Genomic DNA, 17,184 nt, shown 5'->3' with positions numbered 1-17,184 from the left:
GGCGAGGTACTCGAGCTCCTGCGTTCGGCTGGTCTCACGCTGCGCTTGAAAAAGTGCTCCTTCTTCCAAGAGAAAATTAGCTACTTGGGTTATGAAATTTCCGCATCGACCATCAACCCCGACAGCCTCAAGTTGAGAGGAATTGCAAATTTTCCTACACCAGCAAACGCCCACGACCTCCGACGCTTCCTGGGTCTCTGCAGCTATTTCCGACGTTTTGTGGCTGGATTTGCCATGATAGCTAAGCCACTTACGATCCTGCTGTGCAAGGGAGAAGAATGGCGCTGGGACGACGTTCAAGAGACTGCATTCAGGCAGCTACAAAGACAGCTCATGAGCAAGCCAACGCTGGCACTTTACGCACACGGAGCGAGAACGGAAGTGCACACCGACGCTTCCAAGGTCGGCCTCGGAGGAGTGTTGTTGCAAGAGCAACCAGACGGCCTCATGCACCCCGTTATGTATGTTAGCCGTAGCACCACGCGAGACGAGGAACGCTACCATTCATACGAACTGGAAGCTTTAGCCGTTATGTGGACAATTGAGAAGCTTAGACCATACCTGTACGGAACCGAGTTTCTTGTTACGGACTGCAACTCATTGAGAACTGCTTTGTCAAAGCGAGATCTGGTGCCACGTGTCGGCAGGTGGTATCTAAAGTTGCAAGAGTATACGTTTCATGTAGAGCATCGACCAGGAGCTAGGATGAGCCACGTCGACGCCCTCAGCAGGGCTCCTGCGTCGGAAGCCGAAGAAGTTGACGTTGCAAGTGGCATTAATGTCTTTGTAACAGAGCTCTCCAACGAAGACTGGCTAACGCTAGCACAGAAGACGGACTCAACATTACAGTCGATCATGAATTCCCTAAAGGGATCATCAGAGGCAAAAGAAGCAGAGCGCATCAGAAAAGAATATGTCCTGGTTGAAGGCAGGCTTTTCAGGAGAACGTGTGGCAACAACGGCGACGAGCGTCTGCTATGGGTAGTGCCACGAGCGGCACGCTGGCAGGTCGTGAGACGATGCCACGACGATGTGGGTCACTTTGCAGTTGACAAAACCATGGCCTTGCTCGAAAGCAAATACTGGTTTCCAAGAATGCGCCGCTACGTGAAGCGACACATCTCATGCTGCTTAGAGTGTTTGTATCGAAAGGTTCCGTCCGGGAAAAAACCTGGAAAGCTGCACAGCATCGAAAAAGTGGCCGTGCCATTCGACACCATTCATATGGATCACTTGGGCCCATTTATCCGCAGCAAGAGTGGCAATACACACGTGATTGTGGCAGTGGACGGCTTCACTAAGTTTGTGCTCATTCGGGCCGTGCGAAGCACCGCGTCGGGCTACGCCAAAAGCTTTCTCAGGGACATCGTCTCCATATTCGGGGCCCCACGAAGGTTGGTTACCGATCAGGGAACTGCCTACACCAGCCGACAATTCGAGCACTACTGTAAGACTCTCAGCATAATCCACGTGAAAAACGCAACTTGCACGCCTCGTGCCAACGGACAAGTCGAGAGGTACAACAGAATGATAACCCCTGCGATTGCCAGCTTATCCGAACGAAGCGACGGGAAGGACTGGGACGAAACGCTCACGCAGGTGCAATGGGGAATCAACAACACGGTAAACCGAGCTACAAAGACGACTCCATTCACTCTGCTTTTCAACTTTCGCCCCCGGAACGTGACAGGGGACTCAGTTGACGACGAAATCGCACTGGAGCTGGACGCCAGTATGCTGAAACTAAGAGAGAAGGCCATCGACAACATACGCCGGGACCAAGAAAAGCAGAGAAGTAACTACAATAAACGAAGAAAGACCGCGCTGAGCTACCAACCAGGCGACATGGTGTTGCTCGAGAGGGAACCAGCTGCAACGGGGGAGTCGCGTAAATTGTGCCAAAAGTACAGAGGCCCATATATCGTCGTGGAAACACTTCCCAACGACAGATACAAAGTGCAAGACTTCCCAGAGGTCCAGCGGACGCAGCGGTTCTACGGAGGCGTCGTGGCGGCGGACAGGATGAAGCGCTTTGAGCTGGAAACTGTGGCAAGCGAGGATCATTCGTCGGACAACGACGAGGGTGAGGAAACTGAGGCTTGAAAAAAAGAAGGAAGATAAAGCGAAGATGCACACCAACCGAGGGCGGCTGGAAAGGAAAAGGATGGCCGACTGTTGTCGACGGAGGCGCACCGGTTTCTGGAGACAAGTGCACAGGCGACGCCGGCCGTTCGAGTCCTGCGACGGTCCCCATTCTCCGAGCGCCGGCGACCACGCTCCCCTTCTTGGAAGAGCAGCGGGAGGCCCAAGAGGCGCGGAGCCACATCTGGACACCGCTCGCCGGTTGCCGCGGCCCCCTCGACATCCGGTCGGAGAGAGGGACACGAGCAGTGCCGTTACAACTCGCTTGCGGAAAAGGACATGCGTGCTGTGCTCCGTCTTTTCTGTGTTCTTATGTAACCTTCGCAGGCTAATAAACCTGCCCAATTATTTGTTTTATCTGGACGTTTGTTGTGTCGACTACATGAACTACACCAGTATATGGACATTAACCCATTATCGCTATCCGAAAAGAAGCCATCCATAAACACTGGATCTGAACACTGAAACCGAAGTGATAGCGCACATAATTCGAATTTGGTTTGACTACACAAATCGACCATCATTTCTTTTCGGTTTAAACTGAAAAGTCGAACCACTAGTTATGAGCTTGAGCCTGTCTACTACGTTGCTGCCAACGGAACGCGCGATTCGACAAAATGCGCGGGTCTTGTCCGTGGCATAAGGTTTAAATTAGCAACCGGCGCATATGCATGAGGAACTCACTGTGCTTGAATACGAAAGAGCGACAGACTGCATCGGGTGAATAAAAGGCGCAAAAGCGGGCTCGCAGGGCAAAGTGGTTGGTGCACATTACTGGAGCAACTTGCTGCGTTGTGCCGCGTAATTATTTGACTTTATTTAGGTATGAATAACTGCACACGAGTGGGGAAAGCTCCTGCAAATGGAAGCTGAAAGAGGACTGAACTAGAAAACTGCTCGGAGACAATGGCTTGTCCACATGCCGTGATGAGAGCGATTTCATGTCTTGTGCAACATGCGTCGTACACCTCAAAAACGTGAAGCGTGTTTTACATGCAAGCGAAAACGCTTGCAAATTTCTGCCGCCGCGGTGTAAAGATCTGATTCAAGTCGCGGTGACTCGAGCGGCCAGAGCGACGAGGTTCCAACGAGTTGGAAAATTTTCGCCACGCCGCGCCGCTCAATCATTCAATTCGCTCGGCTGCTTTCTTGTCAACCAGGCTTAACGGAGCGAAAAAAGAAATGAGGCAAATTAAAGGATGCATGGTTAACGAGCGTAAAAAGACGGAGACGAAGAAGACGACAACACGACACAAGTGACACCAGCGCTCGTCGTGTTTTCATCTTCTCTTCGCCTCCGTCTTTTTGCATTCCTTAACCATGAATACGTGCCAACGAGCCCTGCTTCTTACGTTAATGAAATTAAATGATATTCGGGTTCGGGTATAAATGCGAGTGCCTTGCTCCACCCGACTTAGTAAGCCAATTAAAGCCTTCGTGTGGGTAAATCGGTGAAGTACCATGGAGAGGAGCAGCGCAAAGGAAACAGGGACGACATGCATAGACACGAAGGAAACGGGACGAGCGCTGAGCTTTAGTGAGTTAGTGCCCATATGCGTGGAACTGCTCATTCTCTACATTCATAGATCCCTGGCAGTCCTCATACCACTCCTGGCGCACTGGTGCAGCGGTTAAGGGTTTTATGCTCGAAATGCCCCCCCAGCCTAAGTGGATTAGCACGCGTACACCCCAGCGGGAATAGTGCATGGCGAAGATTGCCAAAGACAGCCGTAACTGATCCTCCTGAGAAAAAACGGGTGTCAGCCACTTCAGTTATTCATCGTCAAATGAGAAGGTGACGGCGAGCGGCTTCCCTACCCCGCGTGGCCTTGGGCGTAGTCTTGGAAAGAAGTGCTCCCACCTGCAGACCCGGGGAACCCAAGTCCCACGTGCGACCACCTGCAGATCGTGGGAACGTCACTCGCGCTGCCTACGCGATATAGATGGCATCCCCCTCATCCTCAAGCTCATCACATTACGGAGGCTCCCGTTAACTGAGAGGCACTCTCAGTGGCTGTTTACTTGTACATAATGTAAATACTTGTATAAAGCTTTCCTTGGCTCCTCGTAACCCCGTCTCTGATCGTCCTCATATTTTCGCCGGCCGGACCACGCTACCCGATTCCAACAGCTGGTTTCCAGCGGTGGGATAGAAGCGGCATCCCAAAAACTGCATGACAGCTATAAGATGTCCACGTCAAGTCAACGGCTCCAACGGACCCCGGCAGCTTCGTGACTGATGGCATCAACTACGCTTCTGCAGACCGAGAAATGCACACGTCAGATCACCGGCTCCAACGGACCCCTGCAGCTATAGGACTGACGGCGTCAGCTGTATCTCGGCAGGGTGAGTGCTTATGTTTGCCACTCATTTCGCCAGACCGCACTAGCACAGGGTGATGTTAGGAGTGGGATTTTGGTTTTCTGGGAAATGAAGTTTTGGCAGTTTTTTTTTTGTTGTTTTTTCGCCTCAAGCTGAGACTTGTGTTTTAGTGGGGATTAGCGGCACGAGGTGTGTTCCGCGATGGAGAAGTTCAAGGTAGAGGACCTCCTTGAAATTCTAGACGAACTGGGAATTTCAGTGGACCCCACTAAAACGGGAGAGGCGATTTTGGATGTTATGCGGGCGGAGGAGGTCATTTAGAAATAAGGTCATTTAGAACGAGCACCGATCCTGCGTTCATTGTGCGCCTGTATGCGTGGGGGGGGGTGGGGGGGTCACCTTTCGCGCCTAAATATTGTCCTAAAATGGCTGAGATCTAGTCTTTGTTCTTCTGTGAGCTAGACTGCCCCGAGAAAATTGCACTCATATGCTGCTGTCACATCATGAAAAAAGAAATAATGAAATTTTAATGTCTTGTCTCGATTCTCGCAAGGACCGATTAACGCAGACTTCAGTTGAACTACCAGTCCTTGCTCCATTCTTTTCTTAGCAATGACGCTGAGGGGAACAACGCGGCCGCCCTTCCCCGGCCAATAATATTCCTGAGCGAAGAAATTTCCCTGATCGAGGTAGCCACCTCATGCAGCATTTTCAGTGCCCCGGTAGCAGTCACTGGACGCATACGCACCCACAGTGACAGGCATCCGCCCCACTTCAAGTCACCACGGTCACGACGCACCATTTTGTGGAACTTTTAAAGGATTGAGGACAGGAAGGACGTAAACTGGTACGAGGTCGTCATACGAGGGATGGCCTCCTCGGTGCGGGGTACACAGGGAGCGTTTACAAAGCTCTTGAGGATTTCATACACACAGCTTCCATGTGTTTGAGCAAGGAGGGAGACTGGCCTTTGTCGCCGTGCACTGGGTTGCTGGTTGTTCAGGCTAGGGTTGCGGAACTGTGAAGGTAAGTACAGTTGGAGAGACAGTGCGGGGTCAGTCTAATTAGTTCAGCAGAAAATTTAAGAAAATTTGTTCCCTGCTTTTCCCCCCTCTCTATATCTATCTATGTTAAGAAAATTTGTGTGAGGCAGCCCACTTCTCATCGCACTTGAGCAAAGGCCCGTCTCTAGCGTCTGCTGCAGTGCCACAGAAAGGTGACGGGGATCGCCTACTCTATAACCCTATTAACTGTCAGATTTGGCCGCCACACTGTCGCGAAGTCCGAAATAATAGAAGCCCAGATTGAGGGCGCCTTTCGGCCCTGAAGATGCTGCACGAAGGGAGATGGGTAAGGGACAGCGCACCCTGACAAAAGCCACCTCCGCCACTCATTGGGCGGGGGTCATTAGAGGCGATAGTCAACGCCCGTCGTGCTTCACCATCGTGGTGAGCCACCAACTTTCTGTGGTGAACCACATGAAGATGTAGAAGACTGGCTGGACGTGCACGACCGTGTGGCCGCGCTGAGCGCCTGGAACGCCAGCGATAAGCTTCGAACGTTTATTTTGCATTGGACGGCCATGCCACCGGAACGTGGTTTGAAAACCACGAAACTTCTCTCACGACCTGGGCAACCTTCAAAGAGCAACTACTGGGTACGTTCACGAGCGTCATACGGAAAAACAGAGCGAAGGTTATGCTGCAGTCACGAATTCAACACCCAAACGAGGCACTGACTGCGTATGTGGAAGGCGCGCTAACCCTGACTCACCTTTCTTGTGCGTAAGTCAAAGTTGGCTCACCTTTTTTATGCATGACGCAAATCAGCAATTGTTCGCTGGTGCTGATGCGGAATCCTGGAAGCTTCTACCATGGAGAAGACCCTTGACACACGGATCCGTCAGCCCCTCAGATGATACGCCTACAAGCGGGGTGTTGGGTCTGGGCATCCCAGCCAGGAAACGGTCGAGGCGACGGTGAGTAAAATGACTTTTATGTACAGTATGTACAAGGGCTTTTACATGATACAAGGGACAAGAGCACCACGGGCTAGCACAAAGAAGAAGGGCGGCCCCGGCGGCGAGCGTGCTCCGGCGTGATGGCTCTTCTGCTGCCCGTCTGCTGCGCGGGTTCAGCACGGCTCCGCTTTTAAAGCCGCTGGTAACGGTTACGGCAGCCAGCCGTTCAAATCCTCCAATCAGGTCACGGCACGGGCCACCGTTCAAATTAGACCAATGGTCGAGAGCCGGCGAGCGTCGGAGGAGTTCGCACCGACGGAGAGGAGGGAAGGAGGATGGGTCCGTGTCGGCGCCGCGGTGGCGGGATGAGTCACGCTGCACGTCGCGACATGTCCGAGAGAGTCCGGGCCTGCTTTGAGCGTCGGCGAGCGCGCAGCGCTTGTTTCCAGGGGGGCCAGCCAGCGAAATGGGAGCTCCGGCACTACAGCACCACCGCCGCCAGACAATGCGCCACGAAGACGAGCTACTTCCGCGTGGCTCGGATGCGGGGCGCGCTCGTACGCCAGGCTCCTCCAAGTTCTCGTCCGGTGTTCAGCCGCAGGTAGCTCCAGGCTCCTTTCCGTGAACGGGTCCCGCTCGTCAGGACAGGATCACTGCTCCGCAGCTTTGTCGCCCAGGTGACTGGATCAGCTTCGCTCAGTCCTTCGGAAGAGCTTGCTTCTCAGCATCGGTCGTTGATCGATCTGCATGTTGCCAAGGGCCGACCGACAACAGGCAACACCCAACACGAGCAAGTGCCCTTCGTCACCCGTCAAAACGCCAGACTTAAAGGTCATAAAACTCTGCTGGCTATATTTCTGTCCCCTTTTTGTTCCCTCTTCTACAAGAGACACATGCGGGATACAAGAACTCCAAAGTAATTAACTCAAACAAAGTGTCAAACACATGTAACACACAGAATGAAATGAATGCAAAGTAAATTTGCTCTCTTAAGATCACTCGGCCAGGAAAACACTCAGCTGAGGCCACAAATGAGGACATTAATTTTGCCCCAATTTACGAGCGAACTTGATAACCGCACGCGAAGTGACAAAATGTAAGCCACGAGGGGGCGAAGGCAGCCTTGCTCGGAACACACGGCTTAGTGCGTCTACGTTCGCGTTTTCCTCGCTTCTAACGGACGTTAAACGACACCCGCTACAGCGGAAACTAATGACTCTGCCTCTTTCACTGTGGCTACGCTTTTCTTTCTCTCTGTACTTGTCTTTCCAGTTTCTACGGGCGGTACAGTACGAGAATGATTGGTTTTCTCTTACTGACGACTTATCCCGTTCTTTGCGCTTCGCGCGCCAGTTGCGGCGTTCAGTTGCGAGTGCGCAACGCTTCCGGTGGGACCGTTCTTTCTTTTTCTTTGTCTCAGGCGGTAAGTGAGACCCACGAGGCTTTAATTTCTCGCGCACCCTTTTGCATTTTCGCTCGATGCGAAGTGCGCATCTACCCGGCCTTTTGATTTTGCGCCTACTAAATGGTGTTATTTTCATTCGCGGCTTTCCATCGCGATACCTAAGCTTGGTCGAGCGCTTAGGCAGTTCCTTCTTGCCTCTGTTACTACGGCTACGTACAATCTCGCACTTTTTGAGCCGTACACGCGTTTTCCTTGCGCGCGCGTGCCGCTTTCTGTGGGAGCACGGTTTCTCCCGTGACTGCAGCGGAAAGCGAGAGCCTGCATGAGAATACGCGCCTTTGCGCGTCTTGTTCTCTGTGTACTGGCGGCAAGATTCACGCTTGCCCCGCTCCTTTATTTTTCGCCTCACGGGCTGCGCTCTCTTTATCGCGGTTTCCTCCCAAGATACTCTTTCCCGCGCGAATACTTGTACAATTTCTTTTTGCTGTTTATTCTACTGCCCAGATCTATGTGCCTCGACACACTTATGCGCTTCGCTTTGCGCGATAGCGACGCCTGGAACACTTCTTTAGCTCTGATTATGACGCTAGTTTCAGGGCTCTTGAAGTGACTGACTTTGCTGCTATCCATGTGCCGTTGAAGCTGATGCTTCCGATGGTGGCAACCCGTTTTCGCGCGTTTGCCCTTTCTCTCTTTTCGGCGGCGACCGTCTTTCTTATGCCTTCCTTTCATCTTTCGGCGGCACCACTCTTTCTTTCGCCTGCCTTTCATCGTCTTTCGGTGACAGCTCTCTCTCTCTTGAGCTTGCCTTTACTGTCCTTTCGGTGGCAGCATTCTTTGTCTGTCACCTTGTGGTGATAGTTCACTTTTCGGAACTGGCTGTTACTTTCCTTCCGGTTGCAGCTTTCTTTCTTGTGCTTTCCTTTCATTTTCTCCTGAGGAAGCACATGCTGCTTCCGTCGCTAAGGTTCCTGTTCTCTGACAATATCACTCTGATTGTCAGCCGATTCATATGTGCTACCTAGATCAGGCCTGTATTTGGCGCCTTTACTAAGTTCCTCAAAGCTGCGCTCATCCTGCTCAGCGTCTCTGAGTGCGCATTCGTCCTCATCTTTCTCGGACGGGCTGACGTCTACCGCCCGTATGTCGTCTGGAACGTTCTGTTCTCCACTGTCGTCCAGCACCTTAGTTTCTTCAGGCGCAGACGAACCAGTGTTTTCTACTGACTTTACTGCTGACACGAAGCTCTCGTCATGCTCCTGACGCGTTTCAGCCAATTTCGGATGAGGGTCGGCTCTGCACTCAGTCGCGGTGTTCCCGCTACTGCAGCTGCTTTCTGGAATATCGCAAAGCTCAGAGCAGTGCGAAAGCACGGGATTCGTTTCGCATCGCTCGCTGCAAACACTAGCGCACAACTCCGCGTCCGCAAACTCTATATGCGTCCGCATCCGTTGATCGGAAGTCTCAGGTTTCTGCATTTCTGTTGAATGCGATGCACAACGCGGTGTGTCATCCTCGTTTACTTCGCTAGCGTTGGCACTGGCGCTTTCATTACGGTCCAGATGGACATCCTCTCTGCCCTGTTCGGCAACTTCTCCTGCTTTCGACGCGCTAGGAGATTCACTTTACGGTAACTCCGCCACGATTTCAATGGGCGAGACCTCTGTAAGTGCATCGTCCGATGCTGTGACTACCTTATCCGATGGTATACAGGCTTTCTCAGTTGGCGAATGCGGGGCAGTTCCCACTGTTACAGCAGCAGTTACATCTGCCACGTACGGACTACGTTCCTCTGTGCCGCACTGGCAGTGCTGCTCCCCAGCGACGCACCCTACCTCTGTGTCCCGATCTTCCGAACCTTCCGCATTTTCGAGCCATTCTAAAATGTCGACTTTAAACTGGTAGGGAAAATCGTTAAACGATGGGGTGCTATTCTCTCGCAGGTACCTTTCGCGAAGGTCCAGCGGTGACACGTTATATTTCGCCAGTAAGAAGCTTTTCAGCTCATCGTAGTCCGCCAAGCCGTCGTCCAACAGGCGCTTGACAACGTCATACGCTTCGCTGGAAAGCAGGGATACCAACTTCTGTGCCCAACCATTCCGCTCAACGCGCTTTCTCTCGCAGACGCGCTCGAACTCCGCCAAATATTTCGCCATATCTTCGGCGATCACGAAGGGCTGCGGTCTCTCAGCTGCTGACCGTTGGTCTCATGCAGAGCGGACAATGTTTTATATCTTTCGAAATCGGTCTCATGCGCTTCGAGCTCCAGGTCCATCAGGTTCTTAGCGCGAGCATACCGTTTCATCTCAAGCTGCCTCCGTTTTGCTGCCTCTTCGCGCTCAAGCTGCTTCTGTTTTTCTGCTTTTTCGCGCTCAAGCTGTTTCTGTTTTTCTGCCTCCTCGCGCTCACGTTTTGCCTGTTCGCGCTCAAGCTGCTTCTGTTTTTCAGCCTCTTCGTGCTCACGGCGTTCTGAGATCTCTTCCCAGGCTTCATTGGCTTCCTCAGCCGTTACCTCCTCTGCCCGCATGATCTCAAGAATAGCCTGCTTTCGTTTCGCGGGGCCCAAATCAATGCCCAACTCTTCACAAATTTCGATGAGTTCCTTCACTTTGAAGTTCTCCATCGCGCACAATAGCCTCTTGTAGTTTGCCCTTTTCTTAGAATTCCCTTGCCGTTCACTACTATAGCGCTACTAGTATGGCACGCGCAAGTAATTTTTTCCAACAACACCTCGTTTACTCCCTCTGCACCAGCTTTAGTTTCAAAGCGCTCCGACTTGGCTCGAAACAGCAAAGCTCTCCACAGTGCTACACACACAGCCCTACTCTAGACTACAATCACGTGTGCTAGAGCAGTCTGGCGAATTGAGGGGAAAACATCAGGCACTCACCGCGCCGAGGTAGCTGACGCCGGTCGATCCCGCAGCTGCCATCCACTGTTGGGTCTGGGTGTCCGAGCCAGGAAACGGTCGAGGCGACGGTGAGTCAAAGGGCTTTTATGTACACTATGTACAAGGGCTTTTACATGATACAAGGGACAAGAGCACCACGGACTAGCACAAAGAAGAAGGGCGGCCCCGGCGGCGAGCGTGCTCCGGCGTGATGGCTCTTCTGCTGCCCGTCTGCTGCGCGGGTTCAGCGCGGCTCCGCTTTTAAAGCCGCTGGTAACGGTTACGGCAGCCAGCCGTTCAAATCCTCCAATCAGGTCACGGCACGGGCCACCGTTCAAATTAGACCAATGGTCGAGAGCCGGCGAGCGTCGGAGGAGTTCGCACCGACGGAGAGGAGGGAAGGAGGAAGGGTCCGTGTCGGCGCCGCGGTGGCGGGATGAGTCACGCTGCACGTCGCGACATGTCCGAGAGAGTCCGGGCCTGCTTTGAGCGTCGGCGAGCGCGCAGCGCTTGTTTCCAGGGGGGCCAGCCAGCGAAATGGGAGCTCCGGCACTACAGGGGATTACCTGCGTGCTGCTCCTAATTCTTCCATCTTCTCATCAGCCCCAGATTTTCACGGATATCGTCCACGTAGGAGTGCAACGCTTGGCACTCCATCACCGAGGACTCCAACGGAAGTGGAACCCATGACCTACGCGACAGCACTAAGCAGTCTTGCGCACCGACGAGAGCCCCCAAGCCCTCTTCGACGGGAACCAGCTCTCCCAGAACGACGCTCCCTGGCGCCCCCGCACGCGCAACCTTAAAGGGCCCCTGCCCCCTCCATGGTCGCAAACACTCTACCTCACTTTGAGCGAACCTCCTCTCCTTCCATTCCCTCCTCGAAATTTTTCTCTCCCGCTCCTCGTCGAGTAGGCTCGGCAAGGCAAAATCACCCCTTCGTTCTCCGATGTAAGCCGGAGGCGTGGTGTCTGTGGAGTGCGTCACAGGGCTACGTCATGGCCCCGCCTTCAATAGAATTCTTTTCTTGTTTTTTGCTGCTGGGTCTGTTCGAGGGGAGCGGGGGGGGGGGGGGCCGCTGCGGGCGCGCACACTGAACGATCGAGAGGCGCGATCGGCTCGACCACCTAGACTTGTTAGCGAGCGCATCCTTTCATACATCTGTTTGTCATTCCCAGTTAGCGAGCCACCTTTTCATTTTTTTTAGGCCTCCCCACCGCTTCACGAGCGGAGGGGCGGAAGTCGGTTCTGTTCGAAACACACGGCGAAGTGCGGGCCCGGCAACCGCCCGTTTGCTTTTCTTCATGTGTGTTTGTGTTCTGTGTGTTTGTGTCTTTTCTCCGCTCCGAAGCCCATGTCGTTCATTGGAGTCAAGGCGTACGCAAGATGCATGAAGGATAAGCGGTGTCTTTGCGGAACAGTCAAGTGGGCGAGCAAGGGAAAGGCTCTGCTGCACTACTAATTAAAACCTTGTTTTGGGGGGTTTTCATAGAAGAAAAAAAAACTGAGAAGGGAGCGCGCACGCAGAGCGTCTCGTGACGTGATCACGGCGGGGGGGCGAATCAACTCCCTCAGTTTTACTATTTCTTTACTTTTTATGGCTAGGGTCCAAGGCTGTCGCCGCACGCTCCCTCCGCAGTTTTTTTTTTTTGTTCCTTCATGCGGGTTTGTAGGCATGAGCCAGAACAGAAAGCGCTGCGGAAAGCGTTGTGCAGACGACGCGACGCCAAGGCTACGCCCAACCTTCTCCCGTCAGTCAGAACGATGCACCAATGGAGTGCCTTTAGCGAAAGTAACCCCCCATGACGTCAACGGGGTTCAGAGTAGTGGGGCGGGCCGTTTTTGTTGAAGGAAAGAACGAGCGGGCTTTGATTTGAATTTTCGCAGCTTCTCGGGGCGCGCACGGCTCTAGTATTTTGCAGAGGTTATCTTCGATGCCTCATCTATGCAGTGGGCTTGTTTTTCAAAAATGCCCGGACCCTGGGCAGTGGTCTTTAAGAGCGACGCGCAGGTTCGAGGAAATGAGAGAGTGGACTACTCCCGACGACCGCTCACTTTGCTTCTATTGTGGCTACTCCGGCCAAATCGTTCTTCACTGCCCGTACAGACGCATCGGGCTGTGATGTTTCTCCAAGGACTCCCCACGACCGCGCCCCGGGCAGCGACCGCGGGAAATCGACGATTACCTTTGCAGAGGGGAGTACGCGTCGTCAAGCCGTCCACGCCGGCACCGGACACAAATACGAGCTCGACCACGACGCGAACCTACTTAAGAAAGACGCCACCATCCAGAAAACCCCCGACGACACGCTTTACCCATGATCCACTTGCTCGACGAAGCCAGGAGCCAGGAGGACGATATACAACGCAAGAGTAAAACCACAGACATGTGAGTGGATGCCGACGGCCGTAAAATTGCCGCTTTAGTGGATATAGGAGTCACACATCTGAAGAAAGCCACGACCTCTTGGGACGGTTCACAAATTCGCAGCGCAGGAGGCCACCTAACTGCACCATCAGGGCGATGCACATCGCGAGGGACCGTGAATGGACATACCTATCCTGCGACCATCATAGTGCTGCAACAGTGTTCCCGCGACGTGATACTGGGCACGGATTTGAGCTTGAGGCGATCATCGGCCTTTGATCCGTGCTGTTCACGCTTTCTACAGATGAAGCCATCCCTTCGATGAGAACCCTGGCGCATCACGTTGCCCTCAGTGTCCTGAATGAACAACTGAGCTCTCCACCACGCTCAAGCGTCGTGGCCGAAGCCCGGATCGAAGAACATCGAAGCCCTCATCGAGGGTAACTCTGAGTTGCTCCTAGATCGAGGGATTGGCATTATGGGGTCACTCGCGTCCAGCCAGCCGGGAAGGCGAGCTTCCGTGCCAGCTATGCGCGGGCGTTCTCGTGTCCCCAACCCGTGGCGCAAAGTCACAGCCACGGCGGGTTCGGACGAAGAAGGCAACGAACAGAGTACGCTAGGAAACCGTTTATTAACCTAGCGCAAGGCAAAGCACACTGCGGAAGAATGTTCTATCCGATAATATATGGTTCAGCAGCTTACCAAGTCGTCGTCGACCGACGTTGGATAGCCCGAGAGGCGCGGGCAGGAAGCGGGGTCGGCGGGGCAGTGGGGCAGTCACGCCGCGGCAAGAGAGAGAGAGAGCTTAGAGTGCCTTCGTTCCCGCGCGAGCTCTCCTTAAACCCCTACGACATTGCCTCCCCCTTGAGCAACTGGTTGCAATCAAGAGGAGTCGTTCACCCCGTCCCTAAGACGCCAGGGCGTAGGCGTGACGTCACGTCCGAGCTGGGGGTGACGAGAGTGGCCGCTTGCCCCCCTCTCCCCCCGCCCGGCGGCGGGCGCTTCGTCGCGTGACTCGGCGCGGGGCGGCGAGGGATATCTGTATATCCCACATCCTCCCCTCCTTAAGAAGCCTCCCGGACAGCTAGAAGCAGGCGCACACATCACTTTATTCAATCTCGGTGGACCATAAGTCCAGATCCATCTTGAGGCCGTCTTCGGCGGACTCGGCCTCCGCCGCTCCGTCAGTCGCCGGCGGGTCCAGGGCGACCAGCACTGGGGCCGACTCAGGGTCCGGGGGAAGACTCGAGTTGTCGCGGGCCGTGGGCGAGGGAGCCCTCGCGGGCAAGGGTGGTGGGGCCGTGCCGGGATCTAAAAACGTTGGTGCCGGGAGCGGAGGTGGCGCTGGCGTGGCGGGTGGCGATGTCCAAGAGCCACTCCGCGAACCCGGCGTCCTGGCTTGCTCGCTCCACCATCAGGCAGGCCGCTTCGCTGGGGCCGGCCGCCGCCCGCTGGTCTTCTGCCGGGGCCCCCTGTGTCCTGCGATAATGCAGGGCCCCGGCCTTGTGGGTCCCCAGGTGGATCACCACCGCCTCGCAAGGACACAGCTGGGCTTCCGGAGGCAGGGGCAGAGCCGCGCCCCCTGTTCTCTTGTCGGCGTCCGCAATGGTGCGCCCCCGGAAGAGGTTGAAGAGCCTCCCCGGGGGCATGTTTCTTTTGGCCCGCTCCTGCCGCTTCCACGGCCGCCACGATACGTAGCCCACCGGCGTGTCCCGGCCCTCCTGGTGCGTCCAGGTCGCACGTCGCGGGGCGGCGACCGCTGTTCGGGTGGCTGCACCGGGGCCGGGGGCTCCGAGCCACGGGTCGGTGGGGTTGACGGCAGGCGGCGGCGGAGTGGCGAGAGAGCCGGTGGGGGGCCCATGGGCCTTGGGGCGGCCGGTCCTGGCCCGGGCGGGGTCAGCTGGCCGCGGCGCGGCGATGGCCAGTGGGGTGGGCCCAGGCGCCGCGGGGGAATGCGGCTGTGTCCTGGTGGGGTGGCCGTCTTGTGGTGGCGCTGTGGCGAAGGATGCGGGGGGCCTCGACCGCCGGTCGGGGGCGACCGGCGGCACTTCGGCGGAGCCTGCTTTTCCATCTGCGTCGGAGAAGAGGTCGACACAGATGTAACCAACTCCCGCAGCGCGTGCTACGTAGCTGTAGGGCCCTCACGAGAGTCATGAGGGTTAACGCAAGTAAGTCTTACGTAACATTGATCGGCATGAGAGGCCCGTACGTTCATGCAACTAACGAGACTGCGTGTCGGCCTGCGCCCTCGCTCTAGTCCGCGCAGGCAGATTTTATTTCTGCCTACGGCGCAAGTTATAGCGGGACGCGGAGTTCGCCGGCTGATCGCAGCGCTCGTTTTCCGACTGCGGCGCGGGTCGGGCTGTGTCCTGAACCCACTCATCCCGCTGCACGTAACGTTTCAGGTCGCATACGTGCACCGGGCCGCCTGTCGGTTTCGACCGCAAGTCCTCGAGCCTGTAAACGAGCGAGGAAAGCTTCTCTCGCACGCGAAACGGCCCGATCCATTTCGGCGCCAACGAGGCCGCGAACTGTCTGCTAGCATCGCTAAGAACGTGTTGGCGCCGAAGCACCAGATCGCCCACTTCGTAGTGAACATCCCGGTGCGAGCGGTCGTTCTGTGCTTTCTGCTGCGCCCTAGCAGTACTCAGGTTGCGGCGAGCCTTGCGTAAGGCCTCCGTCATTTTAGCGCGCAGCTGCGTCGCATATTCAGCTCGTGCTGACGAAGCGACTGGCGTCTTCCTGCTGTCCGTTAGAACCCGGTCCATCGGATTTAACAGCTCTCTACCCAGATTGAGAGAAGACGGCGCATACCCAGTCGAGCGGTTAACGGTCGAACGCAAAGCGAACGCGATCTCCGGCAGATAGGAGTCCCAATCTTTGTGCCTCTCAGAGTACGCGACAAGCATGTGCTTGATGTTGCGGTTGACTCGTTCCGTGGGGTTCGACTGAGCATGATAGGTGGTCGTTTTCTTGTGCTTAATGCCGAGTGCAGCGCACGAATCTACGAACACCTTCGCAGTGAAGTAGGACGCGTTGTCCGTTATCAGCTGCTCTGGGAAACCGAACCTGGTGAATACGTCTGTAGGGCGTAAGCTGCTCGGAGATCCTCAGGGAAGACAAGACGTCTGTTCTGTTCAACCGTTTATTCTCTGAGTCACGGAGCTGCGACGGGGAGCGCGGGAGGCGCGCCCCGCCGCTGCAAGAGGGAAAAGGGAGGAGAAGGAAAGAGCGCGCCAGATGCGGGGGCGCGCGGGGTGCGGTCGGGTTCCTTTGAAGGGACGCCGCAGACTTGGACCGCAACGGCGTCCACCTCACGTTGCCGGAGGCATAGGGAAGAAGGACGCGTAAGTTGTGCCGGCGAGGGCTGGCGCCATGGCTGGCGCACTATACGGCTCCCCCCCGAGAGAGGAAGCCAAGGCGACGAACGATTTACTTCTTTGGGCAGCTGGGATGCCAGTGGACGCGACGAGCCGGAGGAGCTTGCTGTCGGTCGGAAATGAATGGGGCTGTCGCAAGTGCAGGCGCCGAAACGCAAGAGACTGGGGCCTCGATGTACGCTGGCTTGAGTCGTTCGAGGGCCACTGCATCTCGCGTTCCGTTCAAGTCTACCAGGAAAGTGGAAGGACGGCGCTCAAGGACGCGGAAGGGGCCGAGATAATGTGGTTGGAGGGAACCACGCACAGGGCCGTAACGGACGAAAACATGGGTTGCTGTCTTTAAGTCTGGAGTCACGTACACAGTGCGTTGGTGTTCTCGCGTCGGCTGTGGTTGAAGGTGGCGGAGGATATGCCGGAGCCTGTCGACGTATTCACTTGCTGTGGACGGGACGGCGGGTTTCGCGCTTTCCAAGAAATCGGCTGGAAGACGAAGAGAGGTTCCGTAAACAAGCTCGGCACAGGCGCACGAAAGGTCTTCTTTGAAGGCAGATCGGATTCCGAGCAGCGTGAACGGAAGAGCATCGAGCCACTTGACGGGGGGTCCGTGCGCCGTAAGTGCTGCTTTGAGGTGCCGATGGAAACGCTCTACGAGTCCGTTTGTTTGTGGATGGTAAGATGCAGTCCGTAGCCGTGCTGCTCCGAGCAGTTTGAGGAGT

At 55.3% G+C, this 17,184-nt stretch overlaps 1 pseudogene; it reads right to left on the bottom strand.

Annotated features, from left to right (window-relative positions):
* Nucleotides 1-14,314: 14,314 nt before the first annotated feature.
* On the bottom strand, nt 14,315-15,159 carry LOC149367927 (uncharacterized; annotated as a pseudogene).
* Nucleotides 15,160-17,184: the final 2,025 nt, after the last annotated feature.

This window comes from Amblyomma mixtum, chromosome 1, assembly GCF_055824585.1.
Source record: "Amblyomma mixtum isolate Tamu chromosome 1, ASM5582458v1, whole genome shotgun sequence".
NCBI lineage: Eukaryota > Metazoa > Arthropoda > Arachnida > Ixodida > Ixodidae > Amblyomma > Amblyomma mixtum.
Note: the sequence above shows the minus strand (reverse complement) of the source record. Positions and strands in the feature narration are given on the sequence as shown.